The sequence below is a fragment of the Macrosteles quadrilineatus genome, unplaced genomic scaffold, assembly GCF_028750875.1.
Source record: "Macrosteles quadrilineatus isolate MER2022 unplaced genomic scaffold, UCM_ALF_1.0 Scaffold_3__2_contigs__length_128488019, whole genome shotgun sequence".
NCBI classification, from domain to species: Eukaryota; Metazoa; Arthropoda; class Insecta; order Hemiptera; family Cicadellidae; genus Macrosteles; species Macrosteles quadrilineatus.
Window position 1 is genome coordinate 121,440,995 of NW_026542596.1, and position 12,533 is coordinate 121,453,527.

The 12,533-nt window shown below is 35.6% G+C and overlaps 1 protein-coding gene across 1 annotated transcript in view; it reads right to left on the reverse strand.

The window, feature by feature from the left end:
• Positions 1 to 12,533, reverse strand: part of LOC128989702 (neurogenic protein big brain-like) — a 63,632-nt gene that overhangs the window by 16,199 nt on the left and 34,900 nt on the right. The gene's annotated exons all lie outside the window — the stretch shown is intronic.

Genomic DNA, 12,533 nt, shown 5'->3' on the forward strand with positions numbered 1-12,533 from the left:
AAATTATATCCACTTCTATGTTTAGAGACAGTTTTTAAATCGGAAATCGTTAAGAGGGTAGATAGTGTGATTTGGATCATTGGCTATGAAAGTATAGTTACGAAATTAAATTGACTTCTTAATTGATAAGTGGTTGAATTAATTGTTCGTTTTTATTGAAGTCGTGTGGGTGAATACAGTTTTGGTGTAAATAAATTCGTAAGCTTTTTTGTTTGCAGAGCTCCATACTGTAAAATTTCTGAGATGCATATTTTTAATTTATCCATTCCGGGGGTAAATTAGATTTAAATACTGTAAATCATTGTTTGCGATAAGTAAATAGTAGAGTAAACTATGTCGTTTAAATCGATTGTGTACTATGCTTACAACTACTTAAATAAACAATTTATGAACCACGAGTAATTATATTGTATTGTGCATAACGATAGTAAAATATGCACAATACACTATCTACTAGGATGTATCGTGCGAGATACTACAAATATCACAAGATCTGTGTAAAATGCCGCCAATGTCAACACCAAAGCCAGCATCTCGGTATTGGGAGACGAACAGGCAATAAAACAGGCTCAACGCTCTTCAATCCTTTAAAACCACAGCATCGCTTCTCACTTGGTGAACTACTCTTGGAAATAAGTCTAAAATGTGTGTGGAGTATTTTTTTTTTACAAAAAATCATTTCTGCTATGTAAAAATTTACTCCAGTTAAGACTCACTTAGATTTTTTACCAAAGGTCAGTTCTTACTATTCATTGTGTATACTGTATAAGTATAGTTCTACAGTACTTGTATAATAATGGCACGTCTGGTGTTGTAGTGACAAATTTGCAGTTCCGTATAGACTTTTGTTCATCGGATAGTTGACAACTTTACTATAAAATATGAGTTTTATTTCTTTAGTTTGTATGGTATCAAAATTGAGACGCGAAACAATGAAAGTAGCTCGTGGGACTGCAATAAATTGTAAACGGCAAACAAATTCGGAATTCATTTATGCAAAAATTGGATATGATAAAACAACATTTTCTGGAAACAATATTGTCAGATGCATTAAGTGAGTCTACACATTTTAAGATATTTACCATTTCATATCGAAGCCATCTTTAAACATGTATGGGATATTTAAAACGAATCAAATCTAGTACATTGTACTACTTTGACACATAAATAATTCAATGTTCTACATACGACTTTCAAAATTGAACTTGCAACCCCAACGTTATTGATTGCCCATTAAATTCGCCAATTCACAATGCATTATAACGATAGCAGCACTATGGCCTACTTCTATCACACCCTGACACGCTTAAAATTAATTGTGTTCCGGTTTTCAAATTTCAACATCCGTCATCTCGTGTCTAGGGTTTGATAACTTGCCGTATCGACACAAGACGCACTTCACAACAATGCTGCAACCCCTCCCACCCCTAATTGCACGTGTATGTATGTGTGTTAGTGTGTGTGAGCGTGGGAGATTTAACGCTCATCATGACGCTCATCAGACGCCTATTTGTGCCGTACCCTTCCGTAAACTCTGGAGGCGTCACTCTCTCTCATTCTTCGATTCATGGTCCGTGGGAGAATCGCCGTCGACTTCTAACTTTTGGTTATCGACTTTTTGCCGCTCAATTCACGTTTGTCAGTCTGAGATGAATTTGAGAACCTAGAGGTGAAATAAGAGTTAAATGAGTTTCGTATTTGAAATACTGGTTCCCAATATAGTGGTTATAAGTTTGCCCAATGATCTTCATTCTGTTAAACACGTTTTTCATGACTTATGTTAATATCTACTGTATGTACTTTCATGTAGAAAATATTTGACAAACAACGGTTTAAAAATTATATTCTTACAAAATAATTCTGAATCTCCATTTTAACCGAACTTAGATTAGGTTACGGTAGGTTCTTGCAATTCACCCTGAATAGTAAAATAGGAAATAGAATTTTCGGCTCAAGTATTTTTCCGCTCTACATTGTGAAGTTAATGTACAAATTAAATACTTGTATAGTATTCACTTTAAACCTTGTCGTGATAAAAGGTACAGGTAAAAAAATATACATTCTAAAATAATCACATCACATACAGGTCAAGGGAACGAGGAATGGGGAAATCTACAACATTCTACATTAGTTAAACATACCAATAGTTTTAAGGTACCTATCATTACTGATGTAATTTTAGTACGTTCAAAAGCCAATCCATATTTTTCTTTCTTTACCGTTCAAGATGATTTGTGTGTACCCTCCTCGTCAAATCTGTTGGGCGTAGATTCACAAAAACATCTCTAATGGAAGCAGCAGCTGCTGGGCAGATGTTATACCACGAGCCCTGCTCTCTACATTACACTGGATGTACCTGTGGACCTCAGACCTGCACAACCCTAGTGGCTTCCGCTGCATACGAGCCAGTGAAAAGAGTAATTGAATCTGACTATGACAATGGTCCAAAGGGGAACCGATGGGGTTGATTACCTGATACTATAAATGGTATAAATGAACTATTTGTGCAGGCGGTATGCAGAGATTAGCGAGGGGTTTATTGATATGGTGTAGGTTTTTACACATCCTTCATCCTTCCTTTAAATTTTAGGACGCTAGGCGTACACGGGAAAATTATGGTATATTATTATCGTATACAGTATATATTATGGTATATTATTATCATTATCGTATATGTTATACATTATGGTGAATGCTGTCACGTAGCGCCGGCTCTGTTACAGTAATCAGCTGTTGACCATATGTTGTCTTCACCCTCATCTTAATTCCCCACATTCCACACTTAGCTCCAATTACAGTAATTGTCCTGTCCTATAGAAACACGTACAACGTAATCCCCGGATTCTTACGATTCTGCGGCAAATGTCAACGTTTCTGGTGAATTCCTGGTAAAAAGGCCTGTCCGACATTTGGCGTTTGCGTTCCCAAAATTGCGGCCCGGTGGAGTGTGTTGAGTAAAGGTGAGAGTTTAGAGGTTTTTGTGAGGATTGATTGTGATTTGTTGACATTTTAAGCTCTCTAGTAAAAGTGTTAGTGGTAATTGAATTGAAACTAAATACAGTTTTAGGAGGTCATTTTGGCATTTGGTTTAGTGAAGGAATACTCAATTAATTCAGAGTATTTCCTCCTGAGGAAAACACTTGTTTTTTTTACTTTTCCGTGAAAATTTAATATTTAATATAATTAAGCACTTGAGAGGAATTGCGAATGGTGATACGACTTGTCTCGCCACGGTCTTGTAGAGGAGGAGATTATGATACAACTGATACAATACTATTGATTGTTTTAAACCCTCTAATGTAATGATTGATGTTTTCGTTGATTTCACGTACACTGAACCACAGATAATAGACTGAACCCACCCGAGAAAATCAATTTTAGGATTAGTATCTTCTTAAAACATGGACCACTAAGTAAACCACTTAGTAGTGGTCATCATCAAGGTACGTTTTCGTTTTAAAATGGTAATAATGTTAACCATCTTATTTAATTTTTACTTTTATCTTGGACATGTGGAATCTTCAATTAAATTTGAAAACTGACGTACAAAGTGGTATAACACATTACAAAGTTGTATGATCATAATTCGGATGCTCGTCGAGTCGTCGAGTACCAGATTCACTTCCTTTTCGGAAGACGCCTGTTTTCATTGTCTTTACACACGGAAGCCGAAGATTCAAAGGATGCGTCGACAACAATGGTCGGCAGGTGGCAGCACTGCAGCTGTGCTGGTCACGTGATCTGCCGGAAACACGCAATCAGCTGTCTATGACGTCACACTCCCCCATTATTGGTCATTAGAAGCTCAGATGCCAATTAACGGAGGATCCGACAATAACTAAGGACTAAATCTTGTGATATTGGTTGATTATGAGTTTTTATTGCCAATTTTTGTTGTTTTTTTGTTGTTTAGATTTTGTTTCGCAGTTGTCGTGAAAATAAAACTGCTTATAATTGCTGGAAACTGTGTACTTATCTCTATTTACTTGTATGAATTGTTAAGTGTTTTTTCGTATATTTTATCAAAAGATGTTTAAGATTTTGAGTAATTTCATTGACTACAGATAGTGAAAAACATCTGGGTTTATGTTTAAGTGCCACTGGCACTGTAATTTCAATTAATTAATTAAGTGAGCAAAACGTACTAACTGCTAAACTCTTTATATTAGAAGAGAATCAACAGCATTCCGTGCCATAAGAGCACAGTGGCTGGTTAAATGAGTGTGAGTTTTAGCTCCTTAATTGTTAAAATGATCTTATATTATGCAGCAATAGGTTAAATTAATTTAATTAATCTGTAGACAATATTTGTAGTAGTTATATAAGAAAGGAATACGTCGGACAAACAAAGACATTTGCGTTTAAAATTTATATTTTATGCAATCGAACCTTTTAAAATAATGAAAGGAGCAAGTCGTACTGCAGTAAAACATAACTCGAAGAGGGCTTAAATGAGTAAGTATTTAATAACATATTAATTGGAATTTGTAAATTAGTATGTACTTAATTCAATATTCTTCACATTTAGGAGCAAATTATCCTGATAATATTTTAAAATAAGTGTATACATTTACTAATGTTTCCAGTGATAGAAACAATGAGTTTGTAATATCAATAACCGAAATAGTAGGTATTTTTTTGCAAAACTATATTTTACTAGCTGTAACCCGCGGGCTTTGCCCCGTTTAACTTCTTAATTTTCAAGATTATCTCGTTCGCATGGCTCAATCACGTCCTGGTTGAAGTTTGTTCGCTACGCTCACTCACCTTTAGGTTGGAGCTCGTTCGCTTCGCTCACTTGCCTTCAGGTTAGCTCGTTCGCTACGCTAACTCGCCTCCAGGTTGAAGTTCGTTCGCTACGCTCACTCACCTTTTGGTTGCAAATTAGCTGTTGTCATAAATGTAAAAGAAATAATAGTGCTGCACCCTGTTGGTAATTCTTGTAACTTTAATGCTATTGAACATCATAGAACAGAACCAACTTGTTTAATTGAAACAGCTGTTAAGATGCAATAATTCAATTTCTCATAAGGTTAACATGGGAAACTCCAGAGCCACTGGGGCGGAGCCCGAAAGGATTTTTGAAATAAGAATATGCCTATATGTTAATCGGGAATGTTAGCTATCATCATGCCAAATTTCAGCCCAATCCGACCAGTATTTTTCGCGTTCACTTGTCACAAACATACATCCATACATCCATACATCCAAACTTTCTCATTTATAATATTAGTAGGATTAGTAGGATTATTAACATAACCCGATATCCATCACGTACAAAAGCTAACAACGCGTAAATTTGCATACTTAAAAATAACTGGATGACGCAGGGCACAGCATTATGAACACGGACATTTATTCAGATTTATGAGCAAAATTACAGTCACTTTACAAGATAAAATTACGCAGCGACCAGGGATGAATTATTTCCTTGGAGAATTCGGTCTTCCGACTCCCTTGGGGGTTTTATTCTCCTCTGTTTCTTCCACTAAATAATTTCAGAACGAAGCTTTATCTCTGTGAACCACTCTTGCATGAGACGCACTCGGATTGAACAATTAAAATAGTTAATTTCAGTGAGGATGCAAAACAAGAGTGCACAGAGACACAAAACCGGAGATTACAAAAATAGTTTATAAATATAGTTTAAAAGTAAATGGAATTTCAAAGAAATAATTTGAATGCTTTAGGCGTTTGTATAAGTTGACTGAAATTATGCGATAAGGTCGAGTTAATTTTGTTCGTTTCGTGCGATATAATAATGGTAATAATTTAGCATTATTCATATTAGTAGTCCAGTAGTTATAGTGGGAACCATCTACTGGATGACATGGTATTCATGACAGAAATTACCAATGGTTTTAATATAGCTATGGGGTAATATATATATATATATATATATATATATAAAGCCCGGAGGTTCGAAGACCTGTCGAAACCTGTCTAGAAAGAATAGGTACTACAGAAGATGGTAAATTTCTTTGTATTGAAGCATTGCCGTCGCTAAAAGCCACCGGATGATTTTATTATTTTTCTACCAATAATATTTCTGTAAGTACCGGTATTTTGAAACCCCGAAAGAGTTTCCTCTCCTTTATACAGCTAGTTAATCACGAAAATGATATAAATATTGTAAAAGTTTTATCTCAACATTTTGAAGTCGAGCGCACTTAATTAAGTCCCATAATTTAACACTAAACCTTTGAAAACTGATTTTATTATTTTGGGCAAGTATGTCAATACATATCCAGAATAAGTTAGACAGTTAAACAACCCAATTCAAACTTTTGAAATACTTGTGATCTTGTTAAGTAAATTGCAGTACGGTAAGTAAATTTCATATGTAATAGGGACATGCAACATGGTTTTCTGAAAAGGATTTAAAACTTGGTGTAAAACTTGAGTTAATTCTCGCTCGAAACAAAACTCTTTGTAATGTTGAAGACTACTTAGGAGTTTGCAGAGCGGAAAGCGTGACTGCGAGTAAAATGGAGAATTCATAGACAGGTTACGAGGCGAGTGTTGAATAACGCCATACTGTACTATAAACTCCTACTCACTACAAACATGTTATAAAATGATAAATATGATAATTTCCAGTGTTTACAACAATGTAACTATAGTATCAAATATTCACATGAAAAGTTACATAACAGGGAACATTAATCATCTTTCAAGTTAAATTCAGGAGCATTTCTACAAAATATAATTAGTTTAAGTGTTAATTTTTCAGGTAATATGCTATAAATATTTTATATTACATCCATCTATATTTAGCTTTTCAACAACATTGTTTCAAGTACAGTGCAAACAGGCGGTCAAATGAAGTATTTGTTCCTAGATAGAAACACGTACAATTGTTGAGAAAGAAATATTATAATTTTATATAGTATGGTTTATAGTACATTCATAGATACAAAAAAAAGTTATTGACAAAAATTAAGTGTTTTGTACTCAATAAGCATTATAAAAAAACTCGTTATCTATGTTTGAATGATTTGGAGTAAAGTTCTTTCCACCCTCATTTCCCATTTACCATTGCATTAAATGCATGGTGATTATATTACCATGTATAACCACAACAATCGCCCTCTAATAAATTTAATACTTCAGGAAGCACGGAATTTAATAGTTAATATTACTGGAATAGCAAAAGTTATAGTGAATTTTCTGTAGCAATTCCAACTACTGTTCTAATTTTAATTCAGTTTCAACTAAAAAATTATAAAAATTAAATCATCGACGTAAAACCCAATGTATACGATTACACAAACATAAAAGATTCCTTTTCAACTATCAATTTCAAAACATTAAACCCACAGCTCGAAAGATTATTTTAAGAAGTTAAAAACGTTCCACACACGGTAGACATTAGTTTCGAGTGAGTTTTTTTCCCCAATTTCTTCTACAGAGTGACACCAAGACCGGGGGCAGTTTTTTGACAGCTGCGCCCAGACGTGCTCAAACATGCAGATGTGTGCCACGTGGACCACATTTCATCCTTGTTTACTGAGGATCTGGACGTCTAAACATGATAAATGTAAGTCTTATTCAAACTGAGCAACAACCTATCACAGTGTGAGCAGTTAGATAAAACATCCCCACCTAAACATACCCTTGACTGTACTGAGTGTGTAGTGAACTGGACGATTCATGTTTCGTCGAAGGTATTTATGGGGAACGAAAGTAAACGTGGTAGAAAGGTTTACAAACAAGATAATCGTGAAGAATGTGTTTCGAGAGGATGCATTAATTTTGTCGCGTTTGCTTCACTCTGCCCATACTTCTTCCGGCTAGTGTTCCACTTTAGATGGTTCTTCCCAAATAAAAATAAATTGTGCATTACTGTATGTAAAGGAAGTATTTGGATTATACGTATACAGTTTATATGGAAACCTACGCCCCCGTAAACAACCCCATCAAAAAAATAATTGCTCTAAAGCTTTTCGGACTCTTTCAAACTTACCAGTAAAATGCATTGTCTTTTTTATTCCTTAAATATTCCTTAAGCTACTTAATGTTTGTTTGTTAATATTATTACAGGTCCTATAAACTTTTACTAAACTGATTCAGCATGTTTCCTTTCTTCAGACGTTCCTCTGAAAAATCCCTAAAAAGCCAAGACAAATATTAGGGGCTTAGTAAAAACTCGTAACTCCACTGGGAGTATGGATGTATAACAAATATAGTTGTTTTGTAATGAATAAGTCTCGACTTATCTTTTAGAATTTTATTGATAGCTTGCACAACACATATATGATTGGGACATACATAAATAGAGAAACAGAGGGGTTTTAATCTTTTTTTGTCAGTTTGCCTGTTCATTTTCAATTTTGTATATGAAAAAAATAGACTCAACTAATCAATAATTTGACACCAGAGTCCGCCAGATCGCACCATAAGGTGACACATTGTCAAGAGGGGCGCTTGGACATCGGCGTGACGCTCGATAAAACGCGGCAGTAAAACATACAAACGCGGCTCCAGATGTGACGTCCTGCGGTGAAGCGGTGCGAGGAGGGAGTCACTTACATGGCTGACATGGACTGTGCTTTTGAATTTTGATTTGCACAAAAACACCAATGAGTCATCTCATCGCAATCCCTCTATAAGCATCCATAATTGCAAAAAGACATAAATTTTCTCTAAGAATTGTTGAAAACCAGATTCTAAGGGGCAGCCTAAGTAAATTGTTTAATCGTTGTAAACCCTCTTGCTCATCTGTTTTTGCAGAAACGTTTAAACGTATTCTGTCCTGAGTTCAAGCTCAAGGCGAGATGAAGATATCAAGGGGTGATTACAAGTTTTAAAGCCCAACGGTCGTCCGAATACTCAGGTTGGTTCCTCGGCAGAAGAACAGCTCTGGGCTCCAGCCAGACAGTAGGGCGGAGCCCCGGCGCGGCTGATGTCTTCAGGTGTTTCCTCCCCTCGGTGTCACTTCCTGCCACCTGCCCCCCTCCCCCCCCCCTGTGTTCATCGGTGGCCGTGACCACGTCACTTTATCTGTTTTTAACCGTGTCCTTTAAATGTACTAATCGAGTTACATGGCGCGGGTTGACGTAAATTGATATTGATGGAAAGTGAAGTACATTTGCCGTATGGATTCTTTTTCCCCTCTCTTTTTGAGGATCCGGTTTTTAAATAAAATTTATAGAAACACATTGAAACACTACTCTCGTTCACTTTTACGATACAATAAGATGGGGAACAGTACGATAGTGTCGATTTGTGACTGTTCTCCATGTTCACAGTGGTTAACTTCTAAAGTAATGTTTTAATCTCCTGAAACTAGTCAATATAGAAGAAATAGTGTGCAACCCTTAGATAGGTGTTTTGTTAAAAAAGATTTAGTACAATTTTACTACTAGACTAGCTGACCCGGCGAACTTCGTATCGCCTAAGTTATAGGTTTCCCCTAAGACAGACCGATGGAAAGAAAGTACCGTTACGTTTAATTTTCAAGATGATCTCGTTCGCATCGCTCAATCACGTCCTGGTTGAAGTTCGTTCGCTACGCTCACTCACCTTTGGGTTGGAGCTCGTTCGCTACGCTCACTCACCTTTAGGTTGGAGCTCGTTCGCTGCGCTCACTTGCCTTCAGGTTAGCTCGTTCGCTACGCTAACTCGCCTCCAGGTTGAAGTTCGTTCGCTACGCTCACTCACCTTTTGGTTGCAAATTAGCTGTTGTCATAAATGTAAAAGAAATAATAGTGCTGCACCCTGTTGGTAATCCTTGTAACTTTAATGCTATTGAACATCATAGAACAGAACCAACTTGTTTAATTGAAACAGCTGTTAAGATTCATTAATTCCATTTCTCATAAGGTTAACATGGGAAACTCCAGAGCCACTGGGGCGGAGCCCTTTTAAGAATTTCGAAACGGGAAATAGTTTACGTCCGATTCGCATACCTACAGAATTTACACACCAAATTTCATAACGATCGGTGAAGTCGTTCCGGAGGAGTTTGCAGACATACACTGTGACACGAGAATTTTATATATTAGAGATTAAATGCAAATAGTAAATAAATTGTAACAAATAAAGAAATGTTGGATTAGTTTACATGACCTAAGTTTTGTCTAGTAAATTATTTTTATAATAAAAGGCTCGGGGAATGAAAGGAATCTTGCCAAAAACTCGGTGCCAAATTCGCCCATTCTTCATATTCGTTGTTTTGTTAGTGCACAGTGAATGCAGATGTATTTGCAGGAAACTTGTTCAATTGTTTTTTGTACGATGTGAATACAGTCTTGTAATTTGAATAAGTTTAAAAACTGTACTAAACAGATACTTTCGTTCTCTGTGAATTTTATCGGTTAAAAAATTATCGAAAAGTCGCGTTATTTAATTGTTATTGTAAAATTAGAAGGATTCAATTTACAGCCTGTGCTCTCAATATAGCCAAGGTACTACGTACATAACGGCTTAAGTATTTATACATTATTTTAAAATTAAGTTTTTAGATATGGTTTTTAATATTTTTTAACTCAATAGTTTAGTTGAATTCTCGGTTTTCAGGGTTTCCTTGTGGGCTTCGAGTTGCTATAATTTGCAGTTGAAGTTTAGGGATTATATTTAAATATTATATACTGTATATATATATAGATACTACAATGATGTTTGCAAATTATAAACCGGTAAACGTTTACAGTATTTGAACCAATTATTAGCTTGATGCTCAATGTATCTTGAAAAGAATCTCATCAGAACAAGAAGAGAAAAAACAAATGACAATCATGGTTGTCGATACAGAATGGAAGACGCTCAGTTGCGGACGATTGCAATAAGAGACTTGATCGGGTGAGACGATGCGAAGAATGTAACAACAATATGTCGTGAGAACGGCCTTGGACGTTGTGAGATCTCGAGGTCTCCACCACAACTCATCACATTTCTCACACACTGTTGGACCGATCCTTGTCTGTCGGTGTTAATGGTAACAGGGGAAACTTAAGAAATAAAACTATATCTGTTTGTATTGAATTATGTATGGACATAAAAAACAAAACGAACAACTATTACAACTATTAGTTTGTCTAAACCCGATTTAGTTATAAAGGATTGTGTTGTAAATACAAGACAAGTGACTTGCGTCAATCGTATCTTTGCTGACGTCATGGGAGTTGGATGAAATGTATTAGTTTGAATGTCAATGTGATAACGTCAATGATGGGCTGAATGTTGAATGTTATTTTTTGTCCTAGGATGCTAGGTACGAGCCTGGGATTGTTTTAGTGGATTTCCCTATAGGGAATTACCCAGCTATTACCGTAGGTGGCATGGTAAGATCTAGGCCCGGGACCGATTTACTTTTTCATTTTGATGTCCCCAGAGACCAAAAACACCATTCGTTCAAATTTTTATATATGTATATATATATATAAATATATATATATATATATATATATATATATATATATATGTGTGTCCGTGAACGCGATAACTTGAGTAATTTTTGTCCGATTTTGATGAAATTTGGTTTAAAGGTGTAAGGCGGGATAAACTTGAATGAGTTCGCGAACCAGCATGATCGGACCATGGGAACGGGGTCTTACGGGGGGTTTTATGGGGTAAACATTGGTTTTTCTCATTTTTGACCCTCAAAACGCAAAATTTCCCAATTTCTTTCTAGACCTTTTTAAAGAGCTTAAAAAAACAAATAATTTAGTATATCAAAGTGTTTTTGTACGGTTTTTGGTAACGGAGGAAATTAAAATAATTGAAAATTTAAAATTCCTATGTTATTCTTATGGAGAATATTGTAAAATGTTATAATTTGCTTGTTTATGGATATATTTTGATCAAACTTGGCAATTTTATTTATTTTATTCTAAGCTATTAATATTTTACTAAAAAACACATTTTATAAACCCCCTGGCAGCAAACCTAGGTACTTGTTAAACCTAATGTAATTTAAATAGATTTAATTGAAAATCATTTCAGACAAATGGAAATTTGCTTAGTTGGCAGGTTTGCTGCGGCGGGGGTATTTCATATTACTTCAGGCTAGACCTAGAGGTTGCGGCATTATCACTTGGATAAAATCCATTAGTGGTTTGGCAGGATTAGAACCCGGGACATTGGGGACTGAAGTCCCGTGCTCTAACCACTAGACCAGCTCGCTCCCCATCTGAAACCACTAACTGCGACATAAACAATAACACACATGGCTTAAAAATGCCTACGAAAAACCCACTAATTTCAATGAAAGACATTAATTTCAATAAATTGTTACACCATGTCAATTTATAAATTAACATGAAAACTGTTTGGATATTTTGTATTCATTTCTCATCCATCAGCAAATCATTAAACTCTTTTATCCACGATCCATTGTGATGAAATAGACAATTCAAATTATCGACATTTTTACAACTCCACTAGATATTCAGCACAAGTACACAGTTCGTCATGTAGATTCACTTGTAGCTCCACAATAGCTTCGTTACGGAGAGTTCAGTAATGTCCGTCAGTCAGGATGTTGCGATTTGCATAATAAACCCTCATAATATCCAGTATCTGAAAGGTGA